The sequence below is a fragment of the Oncorhynchus mykiss genome, chromosome 7, assembly GCF_013265735.2.
Source record: "Oncorhynchus mykiss isolate Arlee chromosome 7, USDA_OmykA_1.1, whole genome shotgun sequence".
In the NCBI taxonomy this organism is placed as follows: domain Eukaryota; kingdom Metazoa; phylum Chordata; class Actinopteri; order Salmoniformes; family Salmonidae; genus Oncorhynchus; species Oncorhynchus mykiss.
The window spans coordinates 49255871-49274215 of NC_048571.1; positions in this window are offsets into that span (position 1 = coordinate 49255871).

An 18345-nucleotide genomic window follows, 5' to 3' on the forward strand; every position below is an offset into this window, starting at 1 on the left:
CCGAAATGATTGACACCCTTGATAAAGATGAGCAATAATATAATTGATTTTGTTTAACAAGTAATACTTTCTCACAAAAAGGTAGGGGTTAAAATGATTGACACCCCTAAAGATTCTTAGAAATGAAGTAGTCAAAGATTTAGGTTTTGATCAGAAGGTCAAAGATCATACCCCCAAGACATTCTAACCTACCCTGTTATTGGTAATAGTGAGAGGTTAGCATGTCTTGGGGGTATGACCTTTGGCCCTGTGTAACTTTCTCACTCATCATTATTCACAATTCATTCATGATTATTGTAGTCATTGCATGCTAGGAATATCATTTTGACCCCAACCTTTTTGAGAAAAATAAACATTACAAAATCTATTTATCGGAGCAACTGTATTTGCATAAAATAATAATTTCTCATTTTTTGGGCGCATACAATATAGCTCAATATTTGAATGATTTATTCTATACAATCATAATTGCTCATCTTTATCAAGGGAGTCAATAATTGTGGACCCCACTGTAGCGTGCTTCTGAACTTGTTAGTGAATTGAGACACTGCAGGCTACTTGTACGATGTACTGTACATCCTGTAATGAGTGACTGACTTTAACAAATAACAATAGCATCTGCTGACAAATCTCCATGCACTTCAAACTCAGGAAATGGACACAGATACCCTCTACTTCTCTCTCTTTCCTTCTCTCTCTCTCTCTCTCTCCCCCTTCTCTCTCTCTGACCTGTAGTTTGTTAGGGTGCCTGAGGGTTTGAATAACTGGCTGGTGCCGGGCTGTGGGAGACGAAGCAGAGGTCAGTGAAGGAGGTGGGGGCAGGGGAAGGAGGGTGATGGAAGGATGGAGGGATGGCAAGACAGAGGGATAGAAAGCATTGGGCACAGCGGGTCAACCAGACCTCCACCTGACCTCGATCATGCCATCAGCATTTTCTCCACGAAAAAAACAAAGAGCAAAATAATTAAAGAATGACAGAACTAACAGACATAACACCAAAATAAAAGGAATAGGCTAGATAGCATGGATAACAAACTAATTGCATGTAAATCAAATTAATTGCCTTGAGAGCATCAAATACAAAGTTATATTTTTGAGCCTCTGTGATGTAAAACAAAACAAGATATCACTTAGATAAACTGAAATCTCATACAGTGGCTTCAGAAAGTGTTCACACCCATTGACTTTTTCCACATTTTGTTGGTGTTACAGCCTGAATTTAAAATTAATTAAATTGAGAGGTGTGTCACTGCCTACACACAATACCCCATAATGTCAAAGTGGAATTATGGTTTTAGACATTTTTACAAATTAATACAAAATTAATAGCTGAAATGTCTTGAGTCAATAAAGTGTTCAAACTTTTTGTTATGGAAAGCCTAAATAGGAGTAAACATTTACTTAACAAGTCACATAATAAGCTGCATGGATTCTGTGTGCAATAATAGCGTTTAACATTGGCGTACCTCATCTCTGTACCCCACACATACAATTGTCTGTAAGGAGCCTCAATCGAGCAGTGAATTCAAAACACAGACTTGCAAAGAAGGGCACCTATTGGTAGATGGGTAAAAAAATTAAAAGCACACATTGAATATCCCTTTGAGCATGGGGAAGTTATTAATTACATTTGAATGGTGTATCAATACAATCAGTCACTACAAAGATACAGCCGCCCTTCTTAATTCAGTTGCTGGAGAGGAAGGAAACTGCTCAAGAATTGCACTATGAGGCCAATGGTGAATTGAATTCAAACTGAGTTGAATGGCTGTGAAAGGACAAAACTGAGGATGGATCAACAACATAGTTACTCCACAATACTAACCTAAATGACAGAATGGAAAGAACGAAGCCTGTACAGAATAAAACTATTCCTAAACTTGCATCCTCTTTGCAACAAGGCACTAAAGTAAAACTGCAAAAAATACGTGGCAAAGAAATTAACTTTATTTCCTGATTACAAAGCGTTATGTTTTGGACAAATCACACAAATCACTGAGTACCACTCTTCATATTTTTAACCATAGTGGTGGCTGCATCATGTTATGGGTATGCTTGTCATCGGCAAGGACTAGGGAGTTTTTTTTAAATAAAAATAAACAGAATAGAGCTAAGCACAGTCAAAATCCTAAAGGAAAACCTGGTTCAGTTCGCTTTCCAAGATACACTGGGAGACAAATTCACCTTTCAGCAGAACAATAACCTAAAACACATGGCCAAATATACAGCGTATACAAAACATTGACATAGACTAACCAGATAAAATCCAGGTGAAGGCTATGATCCCTTATTGATGTCACTTGTTAAATCCACTTCAATCTGTGTAGATGAAGGGGAGGAGACCGATTAAAGAAGGATTTTTAAGCCTTGAGACAATTGAGACATGGATTGTGTATGTGTGCCATTCAGAGGGTGAATGGGCAACACAAAATATTTAAGTGCCTTCGAATGGGGTACGGTAGTACATGCCAGACGCACCGGTTTGAGTGTCAAGAACTGCAACGCTGCTGGGTTTTTCACACTCAACAGTTTCCTGTGTTAATCAAGAATGGTCCACCACCAAAAAGACATCCAGCCAACTTGACACAACTGTGGGAAGCATTAGAGTCAACATCGGCCAGCATCAGAGGAGGCTGGTGGGAGTAGGTATAGGAGGATGGGCTCATTGGAATGGCTGGAATGGAATAAATTGAATGGTATCAAACACATGGAAACCACACGCATGACTCAATTCCATTCATTCCATTCTAGCCATTACAATGAGCCCGTCCTCCTCTAGCTCCTCCCACCGGCCTCCACCGGCCAGCATCCCTGTGGAACGCTTTTGTCACCTTGAAGAGTCCATGCCCCGACGAATTGAGGCTGTTCAGAGGGCAAAAGGGGTGGGTGCAACTCAACATTAGAGTCAATATTAATGTTTTGAACACTCAGCGTAGATTAGCCATTTCCTCAGATCTTATGGGACAGTGCATCTGTATCACAGACCACAGAAATATGTACAGTTAAAAAAGGCTTCTAAAGTTTGTCATTTCCACTTTAAAATGTTAACCCCTATAAAACAAAATGTCCTCTGGCTGGAGGGGGGCAACTCAATAGTAGGAAGGTGTTCCTAGTGTTTGGTATACTCAGTTGCTCACCAAGACGACGTTGAATGTTCCTGAGTGGCCTAGTTACAGTTTTGACTTAAATCGGCTTGAAAATCTCTGGCAAGACTTGAAAGTGCCTGGGTAGCAACGATCAACAACCAACTTGATAGAGCTTGAAGAATTTTATAAAGATTAATGTGTAAAGATTGTACACTCCAGGTATGCAAAGCTCTTAGAGACTTACCCAGAAAGACTCACAGGTGTGTAAACGCTGCCAAAGAAGATTCTAACATGCATTGACTTAGGGGTGTGAAAACATATGTAAATGACATATTTCTGTATTTAATTTTCAATACATTTGCAAAAATGTCTAAAAACAAGTTTTCACTTATGGGGTATTGTGTGTAGATGGGTGAGAGAGAAAAAATATTGAATCAATTTTGAACTCAGGCTGTAACACAAAATGTGAAATAAGTCAAATTGTATGAATACTTTCTGAGCTATGAGCCATGTTCACTGTCTAGTTGTGAGACCTTGCGCTTGTTCAAGCCAGTGTAGCTGTTGAGACCAAGCAGATGAAAGGGAAGTCCCCCCACTGGGATGAGCTCTTTATGGGGCTGAAAGGGCTGGAGGCTGCCTCCCTGGGTGGTTCTTCCTGGACCAAGGGTCTGGTAGTGATTTTATGTTGTCTCCTCTTTTTTTCCCAGGATGCCTTGGGTAATGTGGCCAGGGTGAGGAAGGGGTCATGGGGGCTCCAGTCGGCAGAATGTCCTGAGGGTGAATCCTGCTGCGGGATGGGGGTGGAGGGTGGAGGGGATCCCTCAAGACCTTAACCCCTCCCAAATCAAAACAAACAAACACAGCAGTCCTCTGATGTATTTTAGCCAGGCAAAACTCTATTCACGACACTCATCATCAGGGACACTAAAACATCCCAACCAAAAAGGGTCCAGACCATTTGGTCTTACAGTATTTTATTGTCATATACAGTGGGGCAAAAAAGTATTTAGTCAGCCACCAATTGTGCAAGTTCTCCCACTTAAAAAGATGAGAGAGGCCTGTAATTTTCATCATAGGTACACTTCAACTATGACAGACAAAATGAGAAAAGAAATCCAGAAAATCACATTGTAGGATTTTTAATGAATTTATTTGCAAATGATGGTTGAAAATAAGTATTTGGTCAATAACAAAAGTTTATCTCAATACTTTGTTATATACCCTTTGTTGGCAATGAAAGAGGTCAAACGTTTTCTGTAAGTCTTCACAAGGTTTTCACACACTGTTGCTGGTATTTTGGCCCATTCCTCCATGCAGATCTCCTCTAGAGCAGTGATGTTTTGGGGCTGTTGCTGTGCAACACTGACTTTCAACTCCCTCCAAAGATTTTCTATGTGGTTGAGATCTGGAGACTGACTAGGCCACTCCAGGACCTTGAAATGCTTCTTACGAAGCCACACATTCGTTGCCCGGGCAGTGTGTTTGGGATCATTGTCATGCTGAAAGACCCAGCCACGTTTCATCTTCAATGCCCTTGCTGATGGAAGGAGGTTTTCACTGAAAATCTCACGATACATGGCCCCATTCATTCTTTCCTTTACACGAATCAGTCGTCCTGGTCCCTTTGCAGAAAAACAGCCCCAAAGCATGATGTTTCCACCCCCATGCTTCACAGTAGGTATGGTGTTCCTTGGATGCAACTCAGCATTCTTTGTCCTCCAAACATGACGAGTTGAGTTCTTACCAAAAAGTTATATTTTGGTTTCATCTGACCATATGACATTCTCCCAATCTTCTTCTGGATCATCCAAATGCTCTCTGGCAAACTTCAGACGGGCCTGGACATGTACTGGCTTAAGCAGGGGGACACGTCTGGCACTGCAGGATTTGAGTCCCTGGTGGCGTAGTGTGTTACTGATGGTAGGCTTTGTTACTTTGGTCCCAGCTCTCTGCAGGTCATTCACTAGGTCCCCCCGTGTGGTTCTGGGATTTTTGCTCACCGTTCTTGTGATCATTTTGACCCCACGGGGTGAGATCTTGCATAGAGCCCCAGATCGAGGGAGATTATCAGTGGTCTTGTATGTCTTCCATTTCCTAAAAATTGCTCCCACAGTTGATTTCTTCAAACCAAGCTGCTTACCTATTGCAGATTCAGTCTTCCCAGCCTGGTGCAGGTCTACAATTTTGTTTCTGGTGTCCTTTGACAGCTCTTTGGTCTTGGCCATAGTGGAGTTTGGAGTGTGACTGTTTGAGGTTGTGGACAGGTGTCTTTTATACTGATAACAAGTTCAAACAAGTGCCATTAATACAGGTAACGAGTGGAGGACAGAGGAGCTTCTTAAAGAAGAAGTTACAGGTCTGTGAGAGCCAGAAATCTTGCTTGTTTGTAGGTGACCAAATACTTATTTTCCACCATAATTTGCAAATAAATTCATTAAAAAATCCTACAATGTGATTTTCTGGATTTTTTTTCTCATTTTGTCTGTCATAGTTCAAGTGTACCTATGATGAAAATTCCAGGCCTCTCTCATCTTTTGAAGTGGGAGAACTTGCATAATTGGTGGCTGACTAAATACCTTTTTGCCCCACTGTAAGCCCTTGGGTTAATTTAGAAAAATATCGAAAAAGTTGAATAACTATACACCTTTATAGGGTTAACGTTACCACACAGCAATATTTCTAAGTTACAGCTCTTGTTTACGGAAGGCAGAGATCACCACCTGTTGATGTTGCTGTCGGTCACTTGAACTCTGTGAAGTATTTATTTGGGCTGCAATCTGAGGTGCAGTTAACTCTAATGAACTTATCCTCTGCAGCAGAGGTAACTCTGCGTCTTCCTTTCCTGTGGCGGTTCTCATGAGAGGCAGTTTCATCATAGCGCTTGATGGTTTTTGCGACTGAACTTTAAAAGTTTAGATTTTCTGAACTGACTGACCTTCATGTCTTAAAGTAATGATGAATTGTCGTTTCTCTTTGCTTATTTGAGCTGTTCTTGCCATAATACGGACTTAGAATAGGGCTATCTTCTGTATACCACCCCTACCTTGTCACTGCACAATAGATTGGCTCAAACGCATTAATAAGGGAAGAAATTCCACAAATTAACTTTTAACAAGGCACACCTGTTAATTGAAATGTATTCCAGGTGACTACCTCATGAAGCTGGTTGAGAGAATACCAAGAGTGTGCAAAGCTGTCATCAAAGGAATGTGTGGCTGCTTTTAAGAATCTCAAATATAAAATACATTTTGAATTGTTTAAAATTGTTTGGTTACTACATGATTCCACATGTGTTATTTCATAGTTTGGATGTCTTCACTATTATTCTACAACGTAGAAAATAGAAAAAACAAAGAAAAACCCTGTAATTAGTGGGTGTGTCCAAACTTTTGACTGGTGTATATATATATATATATATATATATATATATATATATAGATATATATGTATATATATATAGATATATATGTATATATCTTTCATCACATTCCCAGTGGGTCAGAAGTTTACATGCCTTTAATTTGTTTAACTTGCCTCAAAAATAAGTTGGGTGAATTTTGGCCCATTCCTCCTGACAGAGCTGGTATAACTAAGTCAGGTTTGTAGGCCTCCTTGCTCACACACACTTTTTCAGTTCTGCCCACAAATGTTCTATAGGATTGAGGTTAAAGCTTTGTGATGGCAACTCCAATATCTTGACTTTGTTGTCCTTAAGCCGTTTTGCCACAACTTTGGAAGTATGCTTGGAGTCATTGTCCATTTGGAAGACCCATTTGCGACCAAGCTTTAACTTCAGGAAGTCATGATGACTGATGTCTTGAGATGTTGCTTCAATATATCCACATCATTTTACTGCCTCATGATGCCATCTATTTTATGAAGTGCACCAGTCCCTCCTGCAGCAAAACACCCCCACAACATGATGCTGCCACCCTTGTGCTTCATCGTTGGGATAGTGTTCTTCGGCTTGCAAGCCTCCCCCTTTTTCCTCCAAACATAATGATGGACATTATGGCCAAACAGCTCTATTTTTGTTTCATCAGACCAGAGGACATTTCTCCAAAAAGTACGATCTATGTCCCCATGTGCAGTTGCAAACCATAGTCTGGCTTTTTTATGGCGGTTTTGGAGCAGTGGATTCTTCCTTGCTGAGCGGCCTTTCAGGTTATGTTGATATAGGACTCGTTTTTACTGTGGATATAAATACTTTTGTACCTGTTTCCTCCAGCATCTTCACAAGATTGATTTGCACTTTTCGCACCAAAGTACGTTCATCTCTAGGAGACAGAACGCGTCTCCTTCCTGAGCGGTATGATGGCTGCGTGGTCCCATGTTGTTTATACTTGCATATTATTGTTTGTACAGATGAACGTGGTACCTTCAGGCATTTGGAAATTGCTCCCAATGAGGAACCAGACTTGTGGAGGTCTACAAAATTTTTTCTGAGGTCTTGGCTGATTTCTTTTGATTTTCCCATGATGTCAAGCAAAGAGGCACTGAGTTTGAAGGTGGGCCTTGAAATACATCCACAGGTACACCTCCAATTGACTAAAATGATGTCAATTACCCTATCAGAAGCTTCTAAAGCCATGACATCATTTTCTGGAATTTACCAAGCTGTTTAAAGGCACAGTCAACTTAGTGTATGTCAACTTCTGACCCACTGGAATTGTGATACAGTGAATTCTAAGTGAAATGATCTGTCTGTAAACAATTGTTGGAAAAATTACTTGTGTCATGCACAAAGTAGATGCCCTATCCGACTTCCCAAAACTATAGTTAGTTAACAAGAAATTTGTGGAGTGGTTGAAAAACGAGTTTTAATGACTCCAACCTAAGTGTATGTAAACTTCCGACTTCAACTGTATATATGACTGAGATAAACAAATAAATAAACAATGTGGCATGAACAGATGAACAGACAAACCTTCATAAGTCAGAAGAAGTGACCTGTTCTCTGCTGATAGCTCCAGTGGGTACATAGAAGCAGCTTACTGATTCTCTAGCCCCTAACACCACACACTCAAGTCGTCCGTCTGTCTGCCTACCCCGAACATCATGTATTTACCCATGCTGTCCGTCAACCTGCACTATCTTTTACATTCAATCTATTTTTTCATTTTGTTTGCTTGTTTTCTGCCTTATCACTCCATCTGGAATTCAACTCCCTGATTCTGATAAACATGAGGCCCCACTCTGTCTCTCTCTCTCTTTCTCTGTCTGTTTGTCTCTCTCTCTCTGTGTCTGTTTGTCTCTCTCTCTCTGTCTATTTCTCTCTCTATCCTTCTCTCTCTTGGTCTGTCTGTCTCTGTCTATGTGTCTCTCTTTGTCTGTTTGTCTCTCTCTCTCTGTCTGTTTGTCTCTCTCTGTCTATTTGTCTCTCTCTCTCTCATTCTCTCGCTCTCTCTCTCTGTCTGTCTCTCTCTCTGTCCGTCTGTCTCTCTCTCTCTCTGTCTATTTGTCTCTCTCTCTGTCTATTTGTCTCTCTCTCTGTCTGTTTGTCTCTCTCTGTCTGTCTCTCTCTCTCTGTCTGTTTGTCTCTCTCTCTCTGTCTATTTGTCTCTCTCTCTTTCTCTGTCTATTTGTATCTCTCTCTCAGTCTCTCTCTCTCTCTCTCTGTCTATTTGTCTCTCTCTCGCTCTCTCTCTGGCTCTCTCTCTCTCTGTCTCTCTCTCTCTGTCTGTTTGTCTCTCTCTCTCTGTCAATTCAATTCAATTCAATTCAAGGGCTTTATTGGCATGGGAAACATGTGTTAAAGCAAAGCAAGTGAGGTAGATAATATATAAAGTGAATATATAAAGTGAAATAAACAATAAAAATGAACAGTAAACATTACACATACAGAAGTTTCAAAACAATAAAGACATTACCAATGTCATATATATATATAGTGTTTTAACAATGTACAAATGGTTAAAGGACACAAGATAAAATAAATAAGCATAAATATGGGTCTGTCTCTCTCTCTGTCTATTTGTCTCTCTTTCTGTCTCTCTGTCTGTTTGTCTCTCTCTCTCGGTCTATTTGTCTCTCTCTGTCTGTTTCTCTCTCTCCATCTCTGTCTCTCTGTCTATTTGTCTCTCTCTCTGTCTATTTGTCTGTATCTCTCTCTCTCTCTCTCTTTCTGTCTATTTGTCTCTCTCTCTCTCTGTCTCTCTCTCTCTTTGTCTCCCTCTTGCTCTGGTCTCTCTCTCTCTGTCTCTCTGTCTGTCTGTCTGTTTGTCTCTCTCGCTCTGTCTCTCTCTCTATTTGTCTCTCTCTCTCTGTCTATTTGTCTCTCTGTCTGTCTCTCTCTCTGTCTGTTTGTCTCTCTCTCGCTCCACCCAACTGGGCACAGATGTCATTTCATGTCATCTAGTTTTGATTTACTTTTGGTTGCGCTGTCAACTAACGTGAATTCAATGTGAAATCAACAAAACATTTTACCATGTCATTGGATTTATGTTAAAAGTTGAGTAAAAAAAAATACAGAATTCCCTGACATCGATTACTTTTTGTAAATCCAATCAGTTTTCCACATTGATTCAAAGTCATTACATTGCACATATATTGTTTTTAAATGACGTGGAAACAACGTTGATTCAACCAGTTTCTTCCCCAATCGGTTGTCATTACCTTCCCTTTTTTATTTGATTTATTTCACCTTTATTTAACCAGGTAGGCCAGTCGAGAACAAGTTCTCATTTACAACTGTGACCTGGCCAGGATAAAGCAAAGCAGTGTGACACAAACAACAGCACAGAGTTACACATGGAATAAACATACAGTCAATAACACAATAGAAAAAAATAAAGTCTATATACAGTGTGTGCAAATGGCGTGAGGAGGTAAGGCAATAAATAGGCCATAGTAGGGAAGTAATTTAAATTTAGCAGATTAACACTGGAGTGATAGATGAGCAGATGATGATGTGCAAGTAGAGATACTGGTGTGCAAAAGAGCAGAAAAGTAAATAAAAACTAAATGGGGATGAGATAGGTCGATTGGGAGGGCAATATACAGATGGACTATGTACAGCTGCAGTGATCGGTTAGCTGCTCAGATAGCTTATGGTTAAATGTAGTGAGGGAAATGTAGCCAGATGAGATGGAATTGTGATTTAACACAGGCGTGATAGTGAGGACACAAGACTTTCGTCATGAGGGGAAAAAAAGAACAAATACGATAACAGAGAGGTGGAAATATGTACAGCATGTTATCAGAGATGCTAATTGTTTCCACATGAGGATAAATTAGACTTGAGAATATCCTCCCTGATCCCTTGGCTTGTTCCCTGGCCTGTTCATGACTCCAGAGTTAAGCCTCTCTCTGAGGTCAAAAGCAGGTTCACCTTTTCACCTCCTCAGCCTGAACGGAGACAATAAATACCCAGCCATCTCCAACACATAACATACAGTACATTACAATACCACAATAGTCTCCACCACATAACATACAGTAGATTACAATACCACACTAGTCTACACAGCATCACATACAGTACATTACAATACCACACTAGTCTACACAGCACCACATACAGTACATTACAATACCACACTAGTCTACACAGCACCACATACAGTACATTACAATACCACACTAGTCTACACAGCACCACATACAGTACATTACAATACCACACTAGTCTACACAGCACCACATACAGTACATTACAATACCACAATAGTCTCCACCACATAACATACAGTACATTACAATACCACACTAGTCTACACAACATCACATACAGTACATTACAATACCACACTAGTCTCCACCACATAACATACAGTACATTACAATACCACACTAGTCTACACAGCACCACATACAGTACATTACAATACCACACTAGTCTACACAGCATCACATACAGTACATTACAATACCACACTAGTCTACACAGCATCACATACAGTACATTACAATACCACACTAGTCTACACAGCATCACATACAGTACATTACAATACCACACTAGTCTACACAGCACCACATACAGTACAATACCACACTAGTCTACACAGCACCACATACAGTACATTACAATACAACACTAGTCTACACAGCACCACATACAGTACATTACAATACCACACTAGTCTACACAGCATCACATACAGTACATTACAATACCACACTAGTCTACACAGCACCACATACAGTACATTACAATACCACACTAGTCTACACAGCATCACATACAGTACATTACAATACCACACTAGTCTACACAGCACCACATACAGTACAATACCACACTAGTCTACACAGCACCACATACAGTACATTACAATACCACACTAGTCTACACAGCATCACATACAGTACATTACAATACCACACTAGTCTACACAGCATCACATACAGTACATTACAATACCACACTAGTCTACACAGCACCACATACAGTACATTACCACACTAGTCTACACAGAATCACATACAGTACATTACAATACCACACTAGTCTCCACCACATAACATACAGTACATTACAATACCACACTAGTCTACACAGAATCACATACAGTACATTACAATACCACACTAGTCTACACATCATCACATACAGTACATTACAATACCACACTAGGCTACACAGCATCACATACAGTACAATACCACACTAGTCTACACAGCACCACATACAGTACATTACAATACCACACTAGTCTACACAGCTAAACATACAGTACATTACCACACTAGTCTACACAGCATCACATACAGTACATTACAATACCACAATAGTCTCCACCACATGACATACAGTACATTACAATACCACACTAGTCTACACAGCATCACATACAGTACATTACAATACCACACTAGTCTACACAGCATCACATACAGTACATTACAATACCACACTAGTCTACACAGCATCACATACAGTACATTACAATACCACACTAGACTACACAACATCACATACAGTACATTACAATACCACACTAGTCTACACAGCATCACATACAGTACATTACAATACCACACTAGTCTACACAGCATCACATACAGTACATTACAATACCACACTAGTCTACACAGCACCACATACAGTACATTACAATACCACACTAGTCTACACAGCTAAACATACAGTACATTACCACACTAGTCTACACAGCATCACATACAGTACATTACAATACCACCGTAGTCTACACAGCATCACATACAGTACAATACCACACTAGTCTACACAGCATCACATACAGTACATTACCACACTAGTCTACACAGCATCACATACAGTACATTACAATACCACCGTAGTCTACACAGCATCACATACAGTACAATACCACACTAGTCTACACAGCATAACATACAGTACATTACAATACCACACTAGTCTACACAGCATCACATACAGTACATTACAATACCACCGTAGTCTACACAGCATCACATACAGTACAATACCACACTAGTCTACACAGCATCACATACAGTACATTACAATACCACACTAGGCTACACAGCATCACATACAGTACATTACAATACCACCGTAGTCTACACAGCATCACATACAGTACATTACAATACCACACTAGTCTACACAGCATCACATACAGTACAATACCACACTAGTCTACACAGCACCACATACAGTACATTACAATACCACACTAGTCTACACAGCATTACATACAGTACATTACAATACCACACTAGTCTACACAGCATCACATACAGTACATTACAATACCACCGTAGTCTACACAGCATCACATACAGTACAATACCACACTAGTCTACACAGCATCACATACAGTACATTACAATACCACACTAGGCTACACAGCATCACATACAGTACATTACAATACCACACTAGTCTACACAGCACCACATACAGTACATTACAATACCACACTAGTCTACACAGCACCACATACAGTACATTACAATACCACACTAGTCTACACAGCATCACATACAGTACATTACAAAACCACACTAGTCTACACAGCATCACATACAGTACATTACAATACCACACTAGTCTACACAGCACCACATACAGTACATTACAATACCACAATAGTCTCCACCACATGACACACAGTACAATACCACACTAGTCTACACAGCACCACATACAGTACATTACAATACCACCGTAGTCTACACAGCATCACATACAGTACATTACAATACCACACTAGTCTACACAGCATCACATACAGTACAATACCACATTAGTCTACACAGCACCACATACAGTACATTACAATACCACACTAGTCTACACAGCACCACATACAGTACATTACAATACCACACTAGTCTACACAGCATCACATACAGTACATTACAATACCACACTAGTCTACACAGCATCACATACAGTACATTACAATACCACACTAGTCTACACAGCACCACATACAGTACATTACAATACCACAATAGTCTCCACCACATAACATACAGTACATTACAATACCACACTAGTCTACACAACATCACATACAGTACATTACAATACCACAATAGTCTCCACCACATGACATACAGTACAATACCACACTAGTCTACACAGCACCACATACAGTACATTACAATACCACAATAGTCTCCACCACATGACATACAGTACATTACAATACCACACTAGTCTACACAGCACCACATACAGTACATTACAATACCACAATAGTCTACACAGCTAAACATACAGTACATTACCACACTAGTCTACACAGCATCACATACAGTACATTACAATACCACAATAGTCTCCACCACATGACATACAGTACATTACAATACCACACTAGTCTACACAGCATCACATACAGTACATTACAATACCACAATAGTCTCCACCACATGACATACAGTACATTACAATACCACACTAGTCTACACAGCATCACATACAGTACATTACAATACCACACTAGACTACACAGCATCACATACAGTACATTACAATACCACACTAGTCTACACAGCACCACATACAGTACAATACCACACTAGTCTACACAGCACCACATACAGTACATTACAATACAACACTAGTCTACACAGCACCACATACAGTACATTACAATACCACAATAGTCTCCACCACATGACATACAGTACAATACCACACTAGTCTACACAGCACCACATACAGTACATTACCACACTAGTCTACACAGCATCACATACAGTATATTACAATACCACAATAGTCTCCACCACATGACATACAGTACATTACAATACCACACTAGTTTACACAGCATCACATACAGTACATTACAATACCACACTAGTCTACACAGCATCACATGCAGTACATTACAATACCACACTAGACTACACAGCATCACATACAGTACATTACAATACCACACTAGTCTACACAGCACCACATACAGTACAATACCACACTAGTCTACACAGCACCACATACAGTACATTACAATACCACACTAGTCTACACAGCTAAACATACAGTACATTACCACACTAGTCTACACAGCATCACATACAGTACATTACAATACCACAATAGTCTCCTCCACATGACATACAGTACATTACAATACCACACTAGTCTACACAGCATCACATACAGTACATTACAATACCACACTAGTCTACACAGCACCACATACAGTACATTACAATACCACACTAGTCTACACAGCTAAACATACAGTACATTACCACACTAGTCTACACAGCATCACATACAGTACATTACAATACCACAATAGTCTCCACCACATGACATACAGTACATTACAATACCACACTAGTCTACACAGCATCACATACAGTACATTACAATACCACACTAGTCTACACAGCATCACATACAGTACATTACAATACCACACTAGACTACACAGCATCACATACAGTACATTACAATACAACACTAGTCTACACAGCACCACATACAGTACATTACAATACCACAATAGTCTCCACCACATGACATACAGTACATTACAATACCACACTAGTCTACACAGCTAAACATACAGTACATTACCACACTAGTCTACACAGCATCACATACAGTACATTACAATACCATAATAGTCTCCACCACATGACATACAGTACATTACAATACCACACTAGTCTACACAGCATCACATACAGTACATTACAATACCACACTAGTCTACACAGCATCACATACAGTACATTACAATACCACACTAGACTACACAGCATCACATACAGTACATTACAATACCACACTAGTCTACACAGCACCACATACAGTACAATACCACACTAGTCTACACAGCACCACATACAGTACATTACAATACAACACTAGTCTACACAGCACCACATACAGTACATTACAATACCACACTAGTCTACACAGCTAAACATACAGTACATTACCACACTAGTCTACACAGCACCACATACATTACAATACAACACTAGTCTACACAGCATCAAATATAGTACATTACAATACCACACTAGTCTACACAGCACCACATACAGTACATTACAATACCACAATAGTCTACACAGCTAAACATACAGTACATTACAATACAACACTAGTCTACACAACACCACATACAGTACATTACAATACCACACTAGTCTACACAGCATCACATACAGTACATTACAATACCACACTAGTCTACACAGCACCACATACAGTACATTACAATACCACAATAGTCTACACAGCATCAAATATAGTACAGCACCACATACAGTACAATACCACACTAGTCTACACAGCACCAGATACAGTACATTACAATACCACACTAGTCTACACAGCACCACATACAGTACATTACAATACCACAATAGTCTACACAGCATCAAATATATTACAGCACCACATACAGTACAATACCACACTAGTCTACACAGCACCAGATACAGTACATTACAATACCACACTAGTCTACACAGCACCAGATACAGTACATTACAATACCACACTAGTCTACACAGCTAAACATACAGTACATTACAATACCACACTAGTCTACACAGCACCACAGCACCACATACAGTACATTACAATACCACGGTAGTCTACACAGCATCACATACAGTACATTACCACACTAGTCTACACAGCACCACATACATTACAATACCACACTAGTCTACACAGCATCACATACAGTACATTACAATACCATGGTATTCTACACAGCATCACATACAGTACATTACAATACCACACTAGTCTACACAGCACCACATACAGTACATTACAATACCACGGTAGTCTACACAGCATCACATATAGTACAGTACAATACCACACTAGTCTAAAGAGCACCACAATGCACTGCGCAGCTCTTCGATATGCTTTTCTGGTTAAATCATTACTGTCTCCCCTGACACCAAACAACACTGATCTACTCTGGATCATCTAACACTTGACAACACCAAACTACACTGCAATGTCACAATGCTTCAGCCCCATTGTGCTGGGGTCTGTGTGGAGACCAACTGAGGAGGCTGGAGTATTTGTCTCCTGTAGGGTGATAAGCATTGGGCACCAGGCCCTTGTGGGGGTGTTGTCAGCACCGGTCAGGTGTGTCCAAACACTGCCACCGTCAGACAGACAGGCGGGAAGGCGACAGCAGCCATACGCGTGTCATGGCACACTACACACCCAGGGCCTGCATACCGCAGTTCCCACATGCGTATGCACAAAGAGTGCTCAGTCCCGGCATCACGCACCAGCGGCAACAGCAATGTGAAAAATTCTAACGAGGACAAAGGTCGCCATGGGGAGGGAGGTGGGAGATGAGTCCTGAGAGGTGAGGAAGGGGGTGAGGCAGAGCCGGGAGGTGGGTGGGAGATGAGTCCTGAGAGGTGAGGAAGGGGGTGAGGCAGACAGTCAGGGCTCTAAGTTAATATTTTCTGTCCCAATCAGACTGCTTGAATGAGACAGCTCTTAAGTTAATATGTTTTGTTGGTAGCACAACATAAAATCTAGGAGCACCGAAATATATCTATTTTTATTTGCTTGAGATATAAACCCGTGTTTCCCAACTCCTCTGGTCCAGACAGTAACGCCCTCCAACGTTGATTTGTCATAGAGTCTAATTCAGCACTGATGTTTAAAAATCAAGAGTATTATTTGAAGTCTTGGAAAGTAAAATGTGTTTTTAAAGTGGGTTTGTTGTGTCCAGTGGTTGATTTTAGCAGTCCAAAACCCAAGTTGCCAATCATTGGCAGTGAGAGGCATTACAGTAATGGGATTACGACAAAGAGGTAGATAGTGGACTCTTCTTTGTATCAGCCATTATAGCGTCTGTGACAGCACAGACAGGGCAATTGAGGCTCCATTTTATTCTTCATGATTGGCTGATCTTTGCTGATGACCCGGTTGGACATGACTCCAACTGGGTCACCAGGAGAGATCAGCCAATAAAGTTGGAAGTCCCACCCAGTTGATTACATTAAAATGGTGGAAGCCCTCAATGGCGCCATCCACGCTATAGCCTTTTGGCCACTAGAGGCCTCTATCATTCTCTATGGATAATGACTGATGACCTGACAGCCATTGATTAGAAACTACACTACAGTATTGTCACAGGTCTCTGCTGCTCTCCTGTGGTTAAAAAGGACACCTACACTCTGGCTATGGGCTGAGCTATCATAGCTTCAAGCCTTTAAAATGTATTTCAGGACTTAATTATCAAGACTCAAGAATGGAGTTGCTCCACTGGTCTTTGACAGACAGAAAGCCAGACATCTAGGACAAGGTACAGAGAAAGAGAGAGACATTCAGTCAAATCACACCAAGACATGTGTGAAAGTTGAAGTTGCGCACATACACTGAGTATACCAAACATTATGAACACCTTCCTAATATCGAGTTGCAACCCCACCCTTTTGCACTCAGAATAGCCTCAATTCGTCGGGGCATGGACTCTACAAAGTGTCGAAAGCATTCCACAGGGATGCTGGCCCATGTTGACTCCAATGCTTGCAACAGCTGTGTCAAGTTGGTTGGATTTCCTTTTGGTGGTGGACCATTCTTGATACACAGGAAACTGTTGAGCGTGAAAAACCCAGCAGCGTTGCAGTTCTTGACACAAACCGGTGCACCTGGCACCTACTACCATACTCTGTTCAAAGGCATTTCAATCTTTTGTCTTTCCCATTCACCCTCTGAATGGCACGCATACACAATCCATGTCTCAATTGTCTTAAGGCTTAAAATGCAATAAGGGATCATAGCCTTCACCTGGTCAGCCTATGTCATGGAAAGAGCATGTGTTCTTAATGTTTGTACACT